The sequence below is a fragment of the Triticum aestivum genome, chromosome 4B, assembly GCF_018294505.1.
Source record: "Triticum aestivum cultivar Chinese Spring chromosome 4B, IWGSC CS RefSeq v2.1, whole genome shotgun sequence".
Taxonomy (NCBI): Eukaryota; Viridiplantae; Streptophyta; class Magnoliopsida; order Poales; family Poaceae; genus Triticum; species Triticum aestivum.
Genome location: NC_057804.1, coordinates 296,834,868 through 296,853,130, shown reverse-complemented (window position 1 = coordinate 296,853,130; position 18,263 = coordinate 296,834,868).

Genomic DNA, 18,263 nt, shown 5'->3' with positions numbered 1-18,263 from the left:
GTTATCGACTAGAGGGGGGGTGAATAGGCGATTTTTATCAAAGTCTTCAAAATGTGGAAGTTTCAAAGACAAACAATTGAAATGACCTAATTGATATGTAGCGGAAGATAAACTACAACAAGCAAACCATAGTCAAGTATGCAATAATGTGAAAGTACAAAGACTAGTAGCAGCTTGGTAGTAAGGATCAGGATGGAAGATAGTATGAAGCCAACCAACGATAGTAGTCAAGCAATGAAGTCGAATAGGTACGACAAATAGGCAATGACTTCACGAAGACAAACTCAAAGTAAAGGGAGGGAATGGATAGAACCAGTCACTTGTTGAAGACACGGATTTGTTGGACCAGTTCCAGTTGCTGTGACAACTGTACGTCTGGTTAGGGAGGCTGAGATTCAACTCAGAAGACCGCATCTTCACCTTATTCCCCTTGAGCTAAGGACACACAGTCCTCGCCCAATTACTCTGGTAAGTCTTCAAGGTAGACTTCCGAACCTTCACAGACTTCGTTCACCGGCGATCCACAATGACTGTTGGATTCTCAGAACGGGACGCCTAACCGGCTTTAGGATACACAGTCCTCAAGTGTAATAAGTCTTCAGGTCACTCAGATAGAAAGACTTTAGTGATGCCAAACACTCTTTGGCTCTGGGTGTTTGGGCTTTGTCCTCTCAAGGATTTCTCTCTCTCAAAGGCTTCGAGGTGGGTTGCTCTCAAACGACAAAAGTCGTGAACTAACTCTGAGCAGCCACCAATTTGTGGTGTAGGGGGTGGGCTATTTATAGCCACAAGGCAACCCGACCTGATATGTCCGAAATGACCCTGGGTCACTAAGGAACTGACACATGTTCCAATGGTCAGATTTCAAACACACACGACAACTTTACTTGGGCTACAAGCAAAGCTGACTCATCCAGCTCTGGATAAGATTTGCTCTCATTGTCTTCGCTCGAAGACATAGGATTTGGGTTGAGCATCACTTCAGTCATTCTGACTTTGTTCACTTGGACCCCACTTAACAGTACGGTGGTTCCTATGACTCAACAAAGAAGAAAAGGAAACAACGAAATAACACATTCTTCGTGCTCCATAGTCTTCACTCAGTGTCTTCTCATGTCATAGTCTTCAATATGAATATCTTCACATAACACTATTGTCGTCAATGTCTTCATACATTTTTAGGGGTCATCTCCGGTAGGTAAACCGAATCAATGAGGGACACTACCTGCGTTATCCTGTAATTCTCACAAACGCATTAGTCCCTGAACCAACTTTGTCGTCAATACTCCAAAACCAACTAGGGGTGGCACTAGATGCACTTACAGATGGTATGCGGATGAGAACAAGAGCTTGATTCCGAGCTTGGCACACATCGTCTTCCAAAACTAACTCAAGAACTTGACGTCGCGGTCGGAGACGATTGTCTTCGGTACTCCATGGAGGCGCAAGATTTCCCTTCAAAAGAGATTTGCAATGTGTGAAGCATCGTCTATATTGTTGCAAGGAGTGAAATGTGCCATGTTAGAAAATCGGTCCACAAGAACAAACACGAAATCCTTTCCATTTTGAGTTCTAGGCAAAACAAGTACAAAATCCATGCTAATGTCTTCCCAAGGTTGATAAGGAATAGGAAGAGGCATGTAAAGACCATGTGATTGAGCTTTAGACTTAGCTTTGCAACATGTAGAGCATCGGTTGGTGAAGCGTGAGACATCACGGAACATCTTGGGCCAAAAGTAGTTCTTGGAGAGCGTGGCGAATGTCTTTTCGCGTACAAAATGTCCCATGAGTCAGTCTCCATGAGCCTCTTGCAAAAGTAGCAAACGAAGAGAAGACTCGGGAATGCATAGTTTGTTAGCTCTCATAAGATAACCATCCTTGTTTAATATTGTTCCCAAGATGTATGCGTCAAACATTTAGCATAAGGAGTAGCAAAAGATGGATCATTAGCATAAAAGTCTTTTATGTGCTCAAAGCCAATAACATTCAACTCAAGTTTAGTGACAAGCGTGCATATGCGGGAAAGTGCATCGGCAACTGCATTTTCCTTACCTCAATGTACTTAATCACATAGGGGAAAGATTCAATAAATTCAATAAACATTTAGCAGGCGGCCACTCTGTGCCCACGCTCCAGCGCATCCACCAACGTGTCGCTCTGGGGGCCTCTCCAGGCGCGCTTGGCGGGAGGCTGTGCAGCCAGCGGTGCGCAGTGGCATGCGAAGCTGACAAGATCGCCATCGTGGCGAACGGTGGCGCCCCTAACGGTCCTTTTCTGCACTGTTTGGGTGACTCAGACGGGCATTTAATGCCCTTGTCCCCTGCTGTCAGGGTTAGGTAGGGTGCACTGTACAAGTAACTGTACCAACCACCTCACTTTTTACATTTGTACCCTTCTCTGCGTTGCCACCTGTCGGTGACCCCTTTAGCGTATAAAAGGAGGCCCATGCGCAACGTAGAGGGGGTTCGACTGGTTCGGAACCCAGAAAAACACTACGCTCTCTCTCTGGAGCAAGAACACAAGATAATCAAACAAGCAGCAGTAGGAGTGTTATCTCTCCGGAGAGCTCCGAAGCTGGGTAAACTGCTCGTGTGCTTCGCCTCGATCTGCTCTTCGTGTGATCTCCGCCCCCCGCTGAACCGAAAGGGGCTCGGTCCGCCGGCCCCATAGGTGTTCGTGGATCAGTTTCCCCGACATCTTTGGCGCGCCAGGTAGGGGGCGTCGAGATTGTGTGAACCTGATCCGGCGTTCACACGAGCTAGATCTTCATTCCCTTCATCAACATGCCACCGAAGAAGAAGACTTCGGCGGCAACCGCTCCGTCCACGTCACTTCCGCCACCATTGGAGCAAACGGGTGGTGGAATGGACGCCGACGGAAGAATGGACGTCGACGAGGAAGCTTATGATGCTGCCAGGTCCAAGGACAAGGCTGCACAAACCTCGGCGACTGTACATGTTCCGCGCCACTCTCAGGAGGCGCAAGACGAACAGCGTCATGGTACTTGCAGTGCCATACGCATGATAGGCCAAGACCAAGCTGGTGGATCTCGGGGCGCTCAAGACCAGCATGCACGCCAGCGTGCTGGCACGAGCGGGGCACGGTCGCCTGGACGGGATACTGCTCCTTCTAACATCTTTAGAAGTCCGAGCACGTCCCGCTCCTCGCGCCGTCCGCCACTGCCACCCACCACTCCAGCAGAAGCTTTGGCGCAAGCTCAACTGCTCCTAGATTACCCTCCGACGTCGGACAAGATCGACGAATGGAGGGCCACCATTCAGAGTCTCATCGGCTACGCCAACGGCGACACTCCACGGCGGCCGAGCGCGTCGCCGCCGCGGCAGGGTTGCCGGGCGCGAGCCGGTGGCGACGAAACGGGTGGAGGTGCAACTACCATGCAATCACCACCCCGAAGGCCAAGATCGCCGATTCGCCGGATCCACCTCAACAGCGACTCCACCGCATCGTCGGATCCACGAGCTCGTCGCGATCAGCGCCAAGTTCTTCATGATCGACAACAAGAAGACGCTCGAACTCGCATCGAGCGCCGAAGAGAAGCGCGACATCAATCCGACAAGCGCGCTGGGCCCTCTGTTGACATGCATGCGCCAGGGGAACCAGGCGATCTTCCGTACGCGGTAGGTTGTCCTGCGTTCACTCGTGAGCTGCGGCAAGTCCAGTGGCCCAGCACGAAGAACTTCAAGCCAGACGTACCGGAGAAGTACGATGGCAAGACGCATCCATCGGAGTTCCTCAGCATCTACACCATTGCGGTGCAGGCTGCCGGGGGACGGGATGACAAGATCCTTGCCAACTACTTCCTGCTGGTGCTCAAGCCCAACGTCAGATCCTGGCTCATGCACTTGCCGGACAACTCCATATCCTCTTGGGTTGATCTATGCCATCAGTTTGTCGGCGCCTTCACAGGCGGACACAAGCCTCATGGCCAGGAGAGTGATCTTCATCTGCTCGACCAGAAGGAAGGAGAGCCCCTGCGCAAGTACATTCAGAGATTCAGCAGTGTGCAGCACAACATCCCAGACAAGTGCCCCCGGGCCCAAGGCACGCCCGGACTTGGCCTAGCAGAGAAGCGAAGGGGCAAGTGCGAAGCGCCGCGGGCCCCAACAGCCTGCGGCCTTGGGTGCCGCGTGGCGATTGATTGGTCTTGGGCGTCTCCGCTTCCCCACGACGCCTCGGCAACCGCACGACTTGACAAGTCCCTGCATGCAAAAACGGGTCATGATTACTTGCGATCGTGGAGGCCGACGGTTGGCCTCCTCCGGCTATAAGTACAGAACGGCGCGAGCCCTTCCAGTCCATCCCTTCCTGCTACTCCTCTTCTTCTTCATCCCGGCTACTCGCCATCCCCATGGCTCCGCCGAAGAGGTTCTCGGCCGCGGAGAAAGGAAAGGCTCGTCAGGTGGGGCCTGACTCTCCTCCGGCCAAGCACGTCCGTGGCCGCCCCCGCAAGCATCCTGCGTCCCCCGTGGTGGCTTCCCGTGGTCGTGGAGGTGGCTCCCTGCATGGTGATTAGCGCCCGGTTGTTCATAGGAGGCACGCCGTGGCTGCGCGACCCCCCAGGCTGCGCTTCCGCTCGGCGGAGGTGCTGCCGAAGTTTGTCGTGTGGTCGGCGGACCCGACCGGCACCTGGCTCCAGCTTCCTCGCTTCTTTGCAGGTGAACTTCCGGCCAGCGCTCCAGCGGCCTCTTGCTTCAGGCGGACGGTTGCTGCAGCAGGGCCTCCTGGGCTTCGCTGGAGGTCTACGCCACCGGGGGTTTGGCCCTGATCCGTGGCTGGCAAACTTTTGCCCGCGCGCGTGGCCCGAGCCAGCGGTGCTCCCTGCACTTCAAGTTCGACAGCGACGCCACCCTCTACGTGAGGGTGTTCGGGGAAGACGGTCACCGTGCTGGGTGCTGCCCCGAAGACGATGACCACGGCCGGGTGCCCAGGCCTAGCGTTGATCAGGATGAAGATGGCGGCAAGCGCCTGGGCAGTGGCGCTCGGGGCTCACCAAGCTTCGGCGACTCTCTTTTAGATAGCTACTCCTCCAGTGGGGGTTGCGACCAGCCCTCGCGTCGTCGTGCCCGCCTAGGGTAAGGTAGCGGGTCAGTCCACCGTCGCGCCCCGGTGAAGCGAGAGGAGGGAATCTGACTGAGCCCCGGAGGCAGCACGAGCCCTCGTCGCGAGCTTCTGCCGAGCAAGTCATGCCTGTTTTGCCTTTCTTCCTTTCCTGCGCAAAAGAGAAAGTAGCGTAGGGCCCCGCGGGGGCGTGTTGAACTATTAACGTTAATTATCGTGTTGTTCCCGCTACTTTTGTGCTATGTTTCCGTGTCGAGTGCCCGTGTGCGGGAGTTGCTTAACTCGGGGAAGTTTGTTGTGGTCTTCTCCTCCCGAGGCCGAGGCCTCGCCGTGTTCTTCATGTCCTGCAAGGATTAGTCAAGAGGGGTAGCTTCCGATTTTGGTTGGGGGGGTACCGACCCAGGTCCTGTGCTCGCGTCGCAATACCCGTGGGGCAAGGACTGGGAGGGGTGCTCCCTTAGCGGACTCGGACAGGAAAGCTCCAAACGACTGGGGCAGAAAACACTCGCGAGGGTGCCCGCGTACATCCCTCGCTAGACTTGTGCGAGGGAAAACCGAGGCAAGTGAGTGAAAAAAAAGACAAAGGGTCACAAGCTATAGACGACAACATCTTCAATAAAACTCCAAATAGGAAAGAACAAGCCAATTGCAGAAAGCAAATTTAAAAGCCGCGTCCGGCACCTAATCTAGTCTTCGACGTCTTCTCACCAGCGCGGAGCTAATTGTTGCCACTGGGCGTGGGCGGGAGCCCCCGAGGCCCGAGGGCGGCACTCCGGAGACTCCGGGGCGTGTACAGCCCCACTCATTATTACGTGAGAGTGTCACGGGCGGCGAGCTTCACAGGCATTGGCCTTCTTCACAGGCACCAGGCCTTTTCCAAAATGCGGTGGCTTCACAGGCGTTGGCCTTCTTCACAGGCACCGGGCCATCCCCAAAATGCGGTAGCTTCACAGGCGTTGGCCTTTTTCACAGGCACCGGGCCTTCCCCAAAATGCGGTAGGTTCATAGGCATTGGCCTTCATCATAGGCACCGGGCCTTTTCCACAGGCACTAGGCCTCGCTCAGGGGTAGAATCTCCGGAGGTGTTGAATGTTCCATGCGTTCTGGATGGGTACTCCCTCCTGGGTCTCCAAGCGCGCGGAGCCGGGCCTGGAAACATGAACAACCTTCAACGGGCCCTCCCACATGGGAGAGAGCTTGTGCAACCCTTCCCTGGAGAGGACCCGTCTGAGCACGAGGTCCCCTACCTCAAGGGTTCTGGGGCGGATGTTGCGGCAGTGGTACCGTCGCAGCGCCTGTTGATACCTTGCCGCTCGCAGCGCGGCCTCTCGACGGCGTTCCTCCCCCAGCAAAGGATCCGTCCCCCGCATGCTGTCCTGCTGCGTCTCGTCGAACGCCAGGACCTGTGCGGAACGATGCCTGACCTCGTGAGGGAGGACAGCCTCAGCTCCGTAGACGAGGAAGAACAGGGTCTCGCCAGTCGGCTTGGCTGCGGTCGTGCGGATAGAACACAACACAGACTGGAGCTCGTCGTACCAGCCCCTGCCACAGGCCTCCAGCTTCTTCTTGAAGGTCCTGGTTTTGAGGCCCCTCAGGACCTCCGCGTTGGCTCGCTCAGCCTGGCCGTTGCTCCGGGGGTGTGCTACCGAAGTGTAGCATATCTGCGTTCCAAGGTTGGCACAGTACGTTTTGAAGAGGTTACTGGTGAAGTGCGAACCGTTGTCGGTGATGATGTGGTTAGGCACCCCAAATAGGCTCACGACGCCCTTGATGAACTTGATTGCGGAGCCCGCTGGGATGGTGCGGACATCTTCCACCTCAGCCTACTTGGTGAACTTGTCCACGGCAACGTAGAGGTAGCGATAGCCCCCTGGTGCCCGAGGGAACGGGCCCAGAATGTCCAGTCCCCAAACTACGAACGACCATGAGAGGGGTATAATCTGCAGACCCCCAGTCGGCTGATGGATTTGCTTGGCATGGAATTGGCAGGCCTCACAAGCCTTCACCAGCTCAACGGCGTCTCTGAGTGACATGGGCCAATAGAACCCGATGCGAGACGCCTTGCCAATGAGGGTCCGTGATGATGAGTGATGCCCATAGTCTCCATCGTGTATGTCTGCCACCAGCTCCTTCCCTTGCTCTCTGGAAGTGCAACGTAGGGACACGCCATTTGGTCGCCTCCGGTAGAGCTCTCCATCCTTGATGCAGTAGGCCGTGGCCTGCCGCGCCACTCGCCCCGCTTCCTCCTCCTTCTCCGACAGGGTCCCTTGTGTCAAGTAGTTCCTGAGCTCTGCGATCCAGCATCCTTCCTGAGGCTCCAATGCTAGGAGCAGGCATGCCCCGGAGGCCGGGCCGCAGACCGGGGCTCTCGAGGCAGGCGGTTGAGGGAGCTCTTCCTGAGGTTGCCCCGTGCTTGATAGTGATGGTGCAGCCGAGGGCTTGAAGAGTCGCTCCTCGAAGATGCCAGGCTCCTGAGGCAGCTGCCTGGATGCCCTGTTGGCGATGTCATCAGCCTCTTGATTGGTGCCACGAGGCACATGCTGCAGCTCCAGCCCCCAGAATTGTTTCTCCATCCTGCGAACCTCTGCAAGGTAGGCTTCCATGTGCTCGTCCTTCGGCTCGTATATCTTGTTGGAGAAATTGACGAGGAGTTGTGAATCGCCCTTGATGATGATGCTCTTTACCCCCAAGGCGACTGTGGCTTTCAGGCCTGCTATCAGGCCTTCATACTCCGCTATGTTGTTGGAGACATTTCTCCGTGCTGGAAACAGAGTTGTATGGCGTAGTAGAGCTTGTCTTGAGAGGGAGATACAAGCACTGCGCCGGCCCCCACACCATGTCGGGAGAACGCCCCGTCGAAGTACATGACCCATCCGTCTGGTGCCTCGCTTCCCAGGGAAAGTGATCGGTCCTTGCCAGCCTCGAGGTCTGGCGCCTCTGCCCATTCTGCCACGAAATCTGCAAGTGTGGCCCCCTTGATGACTCTGGTCGTGCTGAACTCTACCTGAAATGCTTGCAGTTTGATGTTCCACTCAGCGACTCTTGCAGCCGAGTTGGGGCTCCTGAGTGCCCTTTCCAAGGGGTATGCTGAGACGACCTTGATGGGATGGCCTTGGAAGTAGTGCTGCAGCTTGCGTGAGGCTACCAATAGCGCGAGGAGGAACTTTTGAGGCATGGGGTACCGCGCCCTTGTGTCCCGTAGCACCGTGCTGACGAAGTACACAGGGTGCTCTAGGAGGTTGAGAGTGCTGGTGCCGCTTGCGTCCTCCGGAGGTTGGGGCGCCCCCTGAGACGACGGAGCCCCCAGCGCCTGGTCGCTTGGAGGGGCCTCTTCTACTCCGGGGGTGCTCCCCTGCTGCGGCTGATCCTTTTCGGCTGCAGTCGCGGTCTCCGCGAGGCCTTCTTGGCTTCGCTTTGCTTCGACCCGGACGGTTGCTGCGGCCTTGGTCCGATGCTCTTCCCTAACAGCCACTAGGGCTACGCTAGCGGAGTAGCGGGTGGCTGCAAGGTAGAGAACCAGGGGCCCCCGAGGACGCAGAGCTACCATCACCGGAGGGCTGGTTAGGTACCTCTTGAGATCCTGTAACGCCTTGTCGGCCTCTCCAGTCCATTCAAAGGGGCCCTTCTTCTTCATCGGCTTGAAGAAGGGCAGTGCTCGTTCCCCCAGCTTGGAGATGAAGCGTCCTAGCGCGGTCACACGCCCGGTGAGCTTCTGCATTTCTCTGAGGGTCTTCGGCGGGCTCATGTCTTCAACTGCTTTGACCTTCTCCGGGTTGGCCTCGACGCCCTTGTGGGATACGAGGAAGCCCAGGAGCTTGCCTGAGGGGACTCCAAACACACACCTCTTCGGGTTGAGCCGTAGGTCCACTTCATTGAGGCGCGTGAAGGTTTCCTCCAAGTCCTGTATTAGGGTTTTTGCCTCCCGAGACTTCACCACAATGTCATCGACGTAAGCCTCAGCATTCCTCCCGAGCTGCCGACCCAAGGCGATGTGCATTAGCCGCTGAAAGGTCGCACCTGTGTTGCGCAACCCAAATGGCATGCATGTATAGCAGTACACTCCACACGGGGTCAGGAAAGCCGTCTGCTCCATGTCTTCTACCGCCATCTTGATCTGGTGATAGCCCGAGAAGGCATCCAGGAAGCACAACAGGTCACACTCAGCGGTGGAGTCGACGATCTGGTCGATGCGAGGAAGCGGAGATGGATCCTGCGGGCAGGCCTTGTTAAAGTTGGTGAAGTCGACACACATGCATTCCTTTCCTCCCTTTTTCGGCACGACCACCGGGTTAGCCAACCAATCTGGGTGGCGGACCTCGCGAATAACCCCTGCCGCCTCCAGCTAGCGGGTCTCTTGAACGATGAAAGCTTGTTTCTCAGTGGACTGCCGCCTCGCCTTCTGCTTCATGGGGCGTACGTTGGGGCACACATTGAGGTGATGCTCAATCACACCCCTCGGGACCCCAGCTAGCTGGTCAGGTTCCCATGCGAACACATTCTTGTTCACGCGCAGGAACTTCACCAAGGCCTCCTCCTGCTCGGGTTCAAGGTTGGCGCCTATGGTGAAGGTGGCATCAGTGGATCCGTCCTCGTCAACTGGTACCTGCTTGGTTTCCGCCTTGTCTTGGGTGAATAGCTGCTTCTTCTTGGTCGGCGCAGCCCCCTCGGGCTCAAGGGCGTCAGTGCTGGCGGGCTGTGCCACCGCGGCTGTCTTGAATGCAAGCTTGAGCGCCTGCAGTGCATCTCTTGTGTCTCCTGACACGGTGAGGACGCCGCTACTCCCGGGCATCTTCATGAGGTTACACGCCGGGTGAGTCGCTGCCATGAACCGGGCCAAGGCCGGGTAGCTGAAGATGGCGTTGTAGGGGAGGCCGATGGGGGCGATGTCGAAGTCAATTAGCTCTGTGCGGAAGTTGTCGTAGGTGCCGAAGGTCACCAGGAGGGGAATCTACCCCAAGGAGGTGGTGGAACCCACTCCGACACCCAAGAAAGGCCTGCTGGGCTGAAGCCACTCTAGTGGCACGTGGAGGAGGCTAAAGGCCTCCACAGAGAGCACGTTGAGGCCAGCCCCGCCATTGATGAGGGTCCTGGTGACGGCACTTGGCAGATGGTGGGGGTGCACAGCATCGGAAGCGCACCCGAACCGGCGGGGTTGGAGGGGTGATCGTCCGAGTTGAAGGCTAGGTCGGCCTCGGGCGCCACCCAGCCCGGGGGGGCTTCTCGGCGCATGGAAGCGACACCGATCTGGCGGGTGAATGGCTTGACGTGGCGGCTCGAAGGTGGCGCCTGTGAGCCGCCCAGGAGAGCTGCGACGACCGAGGGTACTGGTGCAGCGTAATGGGCGAGGAAGAGGTTGCGCAGCTCCCCCCAGGAGGTCACGGAGGCCGTCGGTAGGTGGAGCAGCCACGTGCACGGAACGCCGGTGAGGGCCATGGGAAACCAGTTGGCCATCACCCTGCCGTCGCCCCCCGTCCTTGAGGACAGCCTCCTCGTAGCCCCGCTGGAAGACCAGCAGATCTGTCGCGCCGTTGTAGCGCGGCGGCATCTCCGGCTTGAACTTGTGCGGCCACTGCACCTGCCGCAAGGCGGGGGCCAAGGCTCGGAGCCCCCTGGCCTCATGCCAACATCGGCTGTAGGAGCGGGCGGTGCACCCGTGGGGGCGCGACGGACGTGGGACGACGAACCGGCTGGAGTCTGTGACGGGGTGGCGGTGCGGCCATCGCGCCGCACCGGAGGATGCAGGGACGAGGCCTGCTGCTCGTTCCCCACCGGGCCGGTGGCGGCGTTGGCGGCAGGCGATGGGGAACGATGAGGGCGACCGCCGACGGACGCCGTTTGGGTGACGCGGGTGGCGACAGCAGCCCGACGCTCAGCGCGAGCGCGGCGAGCATCAGCCATGGACACGGCAGAAGATCAGGCGTGACTAGTGGAAGAAAGATTCCGACGCACCCCCTACCTGGCATGCCAAATGTCGGATATCGGGTTCCGGAAGACCCATGAGGTTCGAACACTGGGGTGCGCACGAAGATCTTTCCCCTACCAGCTCACGTCTCGAGGTCTCACAAGGATCTAAGCAAGAAAGATGAACACACAAGGGACACGAGATTTATACTGATTCAGGCCACAATTCTGGTGTAATACCCTACTCCAGTGAGTGGTGTGGTGGATTACCTCAGGGGCTGATGATGAACAGTACAAAGGGAGAACAGCCTTGCGAGGGGCTCTTCTTGAGCTAGTGCGATGAACTGCTTGGGTGAGTTCAGTCGCTTCTCTCTCTCTGATTGATTTGTTCTCCAGATGCCCCGACCTGTGGTGGCTAGTCCTATTTATAGGGGGAGGCCCTGGGCCTCTTCCCAAATAATGAGCGGGAAGCGCGCCAACAATTGGCCATTTTGAAGGGGAGCATCTGGTACAATTATCCTGACTAAAGTTGGTCTTCGGCTGCCAAAGGCTCTGACGATGACGCCGCCTTGGGCTCCACGATGACCTCCATCCTGCCATTCTGTTGGTCTTGGTCTTGTTGCACCGAAACGGTAACCTTTGCCTGATGCCTTGGCCTGTGCTTGCCCCCTTTGCACTGAAGGGGAAACAAGGCCACTGCCCAGGCCGGCGCCCGCCTGGCGCCCGCCTGGTCTTCGATCATCATGGCTTGCATCACGGGCTCCTCGAGAGGTACCCCGCCTTGATCTGATAGAGGCAAAGGTGTCTCGTCTTTCGATGAGATGATGGATATCGCTTTGGTGAAAGTCGACTTTGAACTCCGAGAGATTATTGACCACGCCGGAGCACGATCAACCTGACCACGAGGGTCTGTTTCCTGCGAGCAAATGAAGAAAAAGCAAGAAACTGAGATTGCAATCTGGATATTACGAATATAAGATGAAAGCTTTATTGATCAAGGTGGGGTTCTGTGACGCCTTTGTCTGGTCGTTGAACACAAACGAAGTACGCGAAGTTGCAGCTATGGCGAACTTTTAATCTAAACAAAACCCAAAGTCTAAACGGTGCCCTAAGGGCTGTATATATGGAGGAAGAGGGGGTGAATTTCGTGGCCCTTGGTAGAGGGGTCCGAAACTAACCCTATCTCTTGTTTCCCCACACATACGGACTCTAAAAATAGCCTATACTTATGTATTTCGAAATTACATGGGCCTGGCCCAATAATAAGGTGACGCAGCACCTAGAATAGCCTCTGGAAGAAATTTATGAAGTGGCATCTTGTATATTTCGTCCAAGGCTTCATGCACTCATTATGCTGGCTTCAAAGTCCTGAAATCATCACTTGTAACTCCGTTCTTGTTCCCCTTGCGCATGCCATCATCTCCATGCTTGTTCTTGCTCCAATGTTCATCCTTCTCCAAGCTAGGCCCTTCATTTGTAAGCAAAACAAATGTATCCAATTTAGGCAGCATCATATTCTCATGAACATTAGAATCATTACCAAGAAACGAAAGTACCTGATAATTTAATTGGCGTGCGCGAGCTCTAGTAATTGGTCCTGTATATGTAGCAGTAGGGGTTGTGGGTGTAACAATGGTATTGATGTCCTCATCATCCTCCCCTTCTTGAAATGAAGTCGTCCTCGATGGAAGCTCATCTTCCTCACCCAAATAAGGCTTCAAATCTGCAATGTTAAAAGTGGGACTAACCCCAAAATCTGCAGGCAGCTCAAGTTTATATGCATTGTCAATTATTTTCTCCAACACCTTCAAAGGACCATCAACACGTGGCATTACCTTTGATTTGCGCAAATCAAGAAATCTATCCTTACGCAAACGTAACCAAACAAGATCTCCAGGTGCAAACACAAGATGTTTTCTACCCTTATCCCCAGCAAGTTTATATTTAGCATTCATACGCTCAATGTTTTCCTTAGTTAACACATGCATTTTTAAAATCAATTCAGCATGTTGTTTAGCATCAAAATTAACCTTCTCCGAAGATGGAAGAGGCAACAAATCAATAGGTGCACGAGGTAGGAAACCATACACAATTTCAAAAGGGCACATTTTAGTAGTAGAATGCAATGAACGATTATAAGAAAATTCAATATGAGGAAAGCATTCTTCCCACATCTTCTTATTATTCTTCAAAACAACCCTAAGCATAGTAGACAATGTTCTATTGACTACTTCGGTTTGTCCATCAGTTTGGGGGTGACAAGTAGTACTAAAAAGTAGTTTAGTCCCCAATTTAGCCCATAAACATCTCCAAAAGTGGCTAAGAAATTTAGTATCACGATCTGAAACAATAGTATCGGGCACACCATGCAAGCGAATAATTTCACGAAAGGACAAATCAACAACAGTAACGACATCATCGCTTTTATGACATGGTATAAAGTGTGCCATTTTTGAGAATCTATCCATGACAACAAATATGCTATCCCTCCCCTTCTTTGTTCGAGGTAAACCTAAAACAAAGTCCATAGATATATCCTCCCAAGGAACACTAGGTACAGGCAAAGGCATGTATAAACCATGAGGATTGAGTCGTGACTTAGCTTTTTGACATGTAGTGCAGCGAGCAATAAAACGCTCAACATCCCGTCTCATCTTTGGCCAAAAGAAATGTGTAGCAAGTACGTCCTCTGTCTTCTTCATGCCAAAGTGTCCCATTAATCCCCCTCCATGCGCCTCCTGCAACAACAAAAGACGAATAGAGCTAGCTGGAATGCATAGCTTGTTAACACGAAACACAAATCCATCATTAACGACGAACTTGTTCCATGTTCTCCCTTCTTTACAATTCTGCAATACATCTTTAAAATCAGCATCATGCACATATTGATCTTTGATGGTCTCCAAACCAAATATTTTGAAGTCAAGTTGTGAAAGCATAGTATAGCGACGAGACAATGCATCAGCAGTAACATTTCCTTTACCCTTCTTGTGTTTAATAACATAAGGGAAAGTCTCAATGAATTCAACCCATTTAGCATGTCTACGATTCAGTTTAGCTTTCCTTTTAATATGTTTCAAAGATTCATGATCAGAATGTATAACAAATTCTTTGCGCCATAAATAATGTTGTCATGTCTCTAAAGTCCGAACAAGAGCATATAATTCTTTATCATAAGTAGAATAATTCAGACTAGGCCCACTTAATTTTTCAGAAAAGTATGCAATAGGTTTGCCATCTTGTAATAACACACCTCCTAATCCAATTCCGCTAGCATCACATTCAAGCTCAAAAGTCTTATTAAAATCAGGAAGTTGGAGTAAAGGATGTGTCAACTTATCTTTCAACACCGTGAAGGCTTCTACCTGTGCGGTACCCCAAACAAAAGGCACATCCTTCTTTGTAAGGTCACTGAGAGGTGCAGCAATGGTGCTGAAATCTCTCACAAAACGCCTATAGAATCCAGCGAGGCCAAGAAAACTCCTCAATTGTGTGACCATTTTGGGCTGCGGCCAACTCTCAATAGCTTCAATCTTGGCTTTATCAACTTCAATTCCATGTGGAGTAACAACATAGCCAAGAAAAGACACTCGGTCGGTGCAAAAGGTGCACTTCCCAAGGTTACCAAACAAACGTGCATCACGTAGAGCAATAAAAACAGAACAGAAATGTTCCAAATGTTCCTCCAAAGATCTGCTATAAATCAATATATCATCAAAGTAAACTACCACAAATCGTCCAATGAAAGCACGTAAAAGTTCGTTCATTAATCTCATGAAAGTACTAGGTGCATTAGTTAACCCAAAAGGCATGAATAACCACTCATATAATCTAAACTTAGTTTTAAATGCTGTTTTCCATTCATCCCCCAATTTCATACGAATTTGATGGTATTCACTATGCAAATCAACTTTGGAGAATATTGTAGAGCCACTCAAGCCATCAAGCATATCATCTATCCTAGGAATAGGATGACAATAACGAATAGTAATATTATTAATACCTCTACAATCAACAAACATACACGATGTACCATCCTTTTTCGGCACTAGAATAATAGGAACAGCACAAGGACTAAGGGATTCACGTATATAACCTTTGTCGAGAAGCTCTTGTACTTGATGCATAATCTCCTTCGTCTCCTCTGGATTGGTACGGTATGGCACGCGGTTTGGCAGTGAAGCACCGGGAATTAAGTCAATCTGATGCTCAATCCCTCAAATAGGTGGCAATCCCGGTGGCGCGTCTTGTGGAAAGACATTAGCGAACTCCTGCAAAATGTTAGTGACAGCATGAGGCAAAGAGCAAGGCACGTCCTCGAATGAAAATAATGCCTCTTTGAACACAAAAGCATAGGAAACAGATTTGCTGAAATCTAGCTCATCAATATCAGATTTGGTGGCAAATAAACATGCACTTTTCAATTTAATTTCAGAAGCAACACTAGATGGTTTATTATTAGGCTTCATTTGTTGCTCAAATTCTTTTGCCACAATCTCATTTTCACTCTTATTTTGCTCCTGTTTTGCTTTATTAGCTCTATTAATATCATCTTTCAAAATGGAATCAGGAGTCATAGGAAGCAAAGTAATATTTTTATCATTATGAACAAGAGTATACTGATTATTTCTACCATGGTGTACAGAATTTTTATCAAATTGCCATGGTCTACCAAGTAATAAGGAAGATGCTTGCATAGGTACCACATCACAATCAACATAATCAGCATATGTAGAGATACTAAAATGCACACGAACAGTACGTGTTACCTTAACCTTGCCGCTGTTGTTGAACCATTGGATGTAGTAAGGATGTGGATGTGGTCTTGTGGTGAGAGAGAGCTTCTCCACCATCTCCATGCTAGCCAAGTTGTTGCAGCTCCCTTCGTTTAGGATGACGCGCACATAACGTTCCTTCACAACTCCCTTTGTATGGAATAAATTATGCCTCTGATTTTGCTTAGCTTGTGTAACCTGCACACTCAAAAGACGTAGAGCAACTAAACATTTATACCTGTCAGCATCTTCAGGAGCCATGTATTGCGTCTCATGATCAGAATCATCTCCACCATGTTCTTCACTTGTAATAAGGGCCAAAGTCTCCTCATCATAGTCACTAGCAGACTCAAACCCACCATCCTCAGTAGCAATCATCACACTCTGAGATTCGCATTCTCGCGCATAATGTCCTCTTCCCTTACAACGATGACAAATAATATCACTTGTGTGCCCTGTTGATGCCATGGACGAAGAAGAGCTCTGTGGAGGCCCGGCAGGTGAGCTCTTGGCAGATAGTGGTGGTTGTGCCTGCTTTCTTGTATCACGGCTGGAGGTAGCAGCTGATGGAGGTGCTGGTGCAGTGGAAGTAGAGGATGCACACGGTGTCCATGATGAAAGTCGACCTGCAGAAAAGTTAGTTCGCGCCAATGCTTGTCGATCCTGCACTTCACGTTCAGCTTTACAAGCAAGATGGAATAAACGAGTGATATTAGTATACTCCTTTTACTCTAGAATGGTCTGAATCTCTCTATTTAATCCACCCATAAAACGTGCAAGCATAGCTTCATTCTCCTCAACAATACCACATCTAATCATGCCAGCTTGTAATTCCTGATAATGTTCTTCTACAGAATTTTTTCCTTGTCTTAAACGCTGCAAATTTTGAAGCAATTCACGTTGATAATATGGTGGAACCCAACGAGTACGCATAGCAGTTTTCAAAGCAGCCCAAGTAGTTGGAATAGGATATAATCTACAATGTTCAGACCACCATACACATGCAAACCTAGTGAAAGCACAAACAGCAGCAGGAACCCGTCTCTCCTCGGGATATTGTAAACATGTAAAACGTTGTTCAGTTTCTAACTCCCAAGTAAGATATATATCAGGAACATATCTACCCTCAAATGGTGGAATATTAAATGTCAGTTTCGGAATATGGTCATTATCTCGTACCTGAGGTGGTGGTGCAGGCCTACCGTTGCGAATATATACTTGAGGTCGACCTGCTGGTGGTGGTGCTGGTGGCTGCACGTAGTTCTGATTTTGATCAACCTCATCCTCATAATAGTCCTCCACCTCTGCAGTAACACCAGGAGCTACAGAAGCATCAACACCAGTAGCAGCGGCACCAGAATTTTGTCCTGGCTCAATAGGAACATGTTGTGCTCGCCCTACTGTATCACGGCGTAGAGCTGGTTGTGGGAGACGTTTGAGTAATTCATCAAACTTGGCGTCCAACTTGGTGTCAATTAACTTCTCAATGTCATCCATCTTCTCCATTGCCTTTCCAAAGCTGGCCATCACGTCTTCCACCTGTTGACCCAACATTTGATGAAACTTATCATGAAGCTCCTTGTTCGTCATGTTCTCCCAGTCAATCTCGTCGACTTGTGTTCCTGCCATAGTTAGCAGCAATAGAAAGAGACAAGAATATGATCCTACAGACTACTGGAATATGGTGGTGGTGGGGTGTCACAAATCCGTCAAGCGAATCTCAAATTCTTACCAGTTCTTACGCAGTAACAGGTGGTGATCGGCAACCGTTGTAGTCAAAACTCTCAAAGCTTGGATAGAGCGATTACCAAGGAGAGTCAAACACACGACATAGATGTATGTGGCGCTGGGAAGGCTTATAATATGGTAGCAAAAAGGATCAACAATAATCAATTCAGAGATGCAAAGTTGAATAAACGCTCAATGACGGTACTGTGCTGGTCCTAGGCTAGACCGTGCTAGAGACGCGAGCCTAGAACACTAACAAAATCACGGCGCTGCACTTAAACAAGGGAAAAGGACACTCTGGAATTTTTTTCGCTGCACTTTTTTTTCTTGCGCTGCTTTTTTTGGTGAAAAATCACTATAATGGCGAGTGTCTCAAAACTCTTCCCAGGTTAAACTGACAAGATGGGCACAAAATTTTTTTGACAATTTTTTTCCGGAAATCAGGGCAGCGAGGACGAAAAAGTGCGACGAAAAATCACTATGATGGCGAATGTCTCAAAACACTCCTAGGGACCTAAAAATAGGATAGGGAAAAAATATTTTCGGTCGCCGAAATTTTGGCCTAAAAACTGCCCGGGGGTCTCCAGACTTTTTTTTTCCGAAACCTACTCAGGCAAGGAAACACGAATCGGAAATTAGATGGATCTCGAAAACAAACCTAATAGTCAAGGAACTCGGATTGGTGGTGGATATATGGTGGTGGTATATGGCAGCGGTGGTGGTATATGGCAGCGGTGGTGGTATATGGATATGGATAGATGGTATATGGCAGCGTTGGTG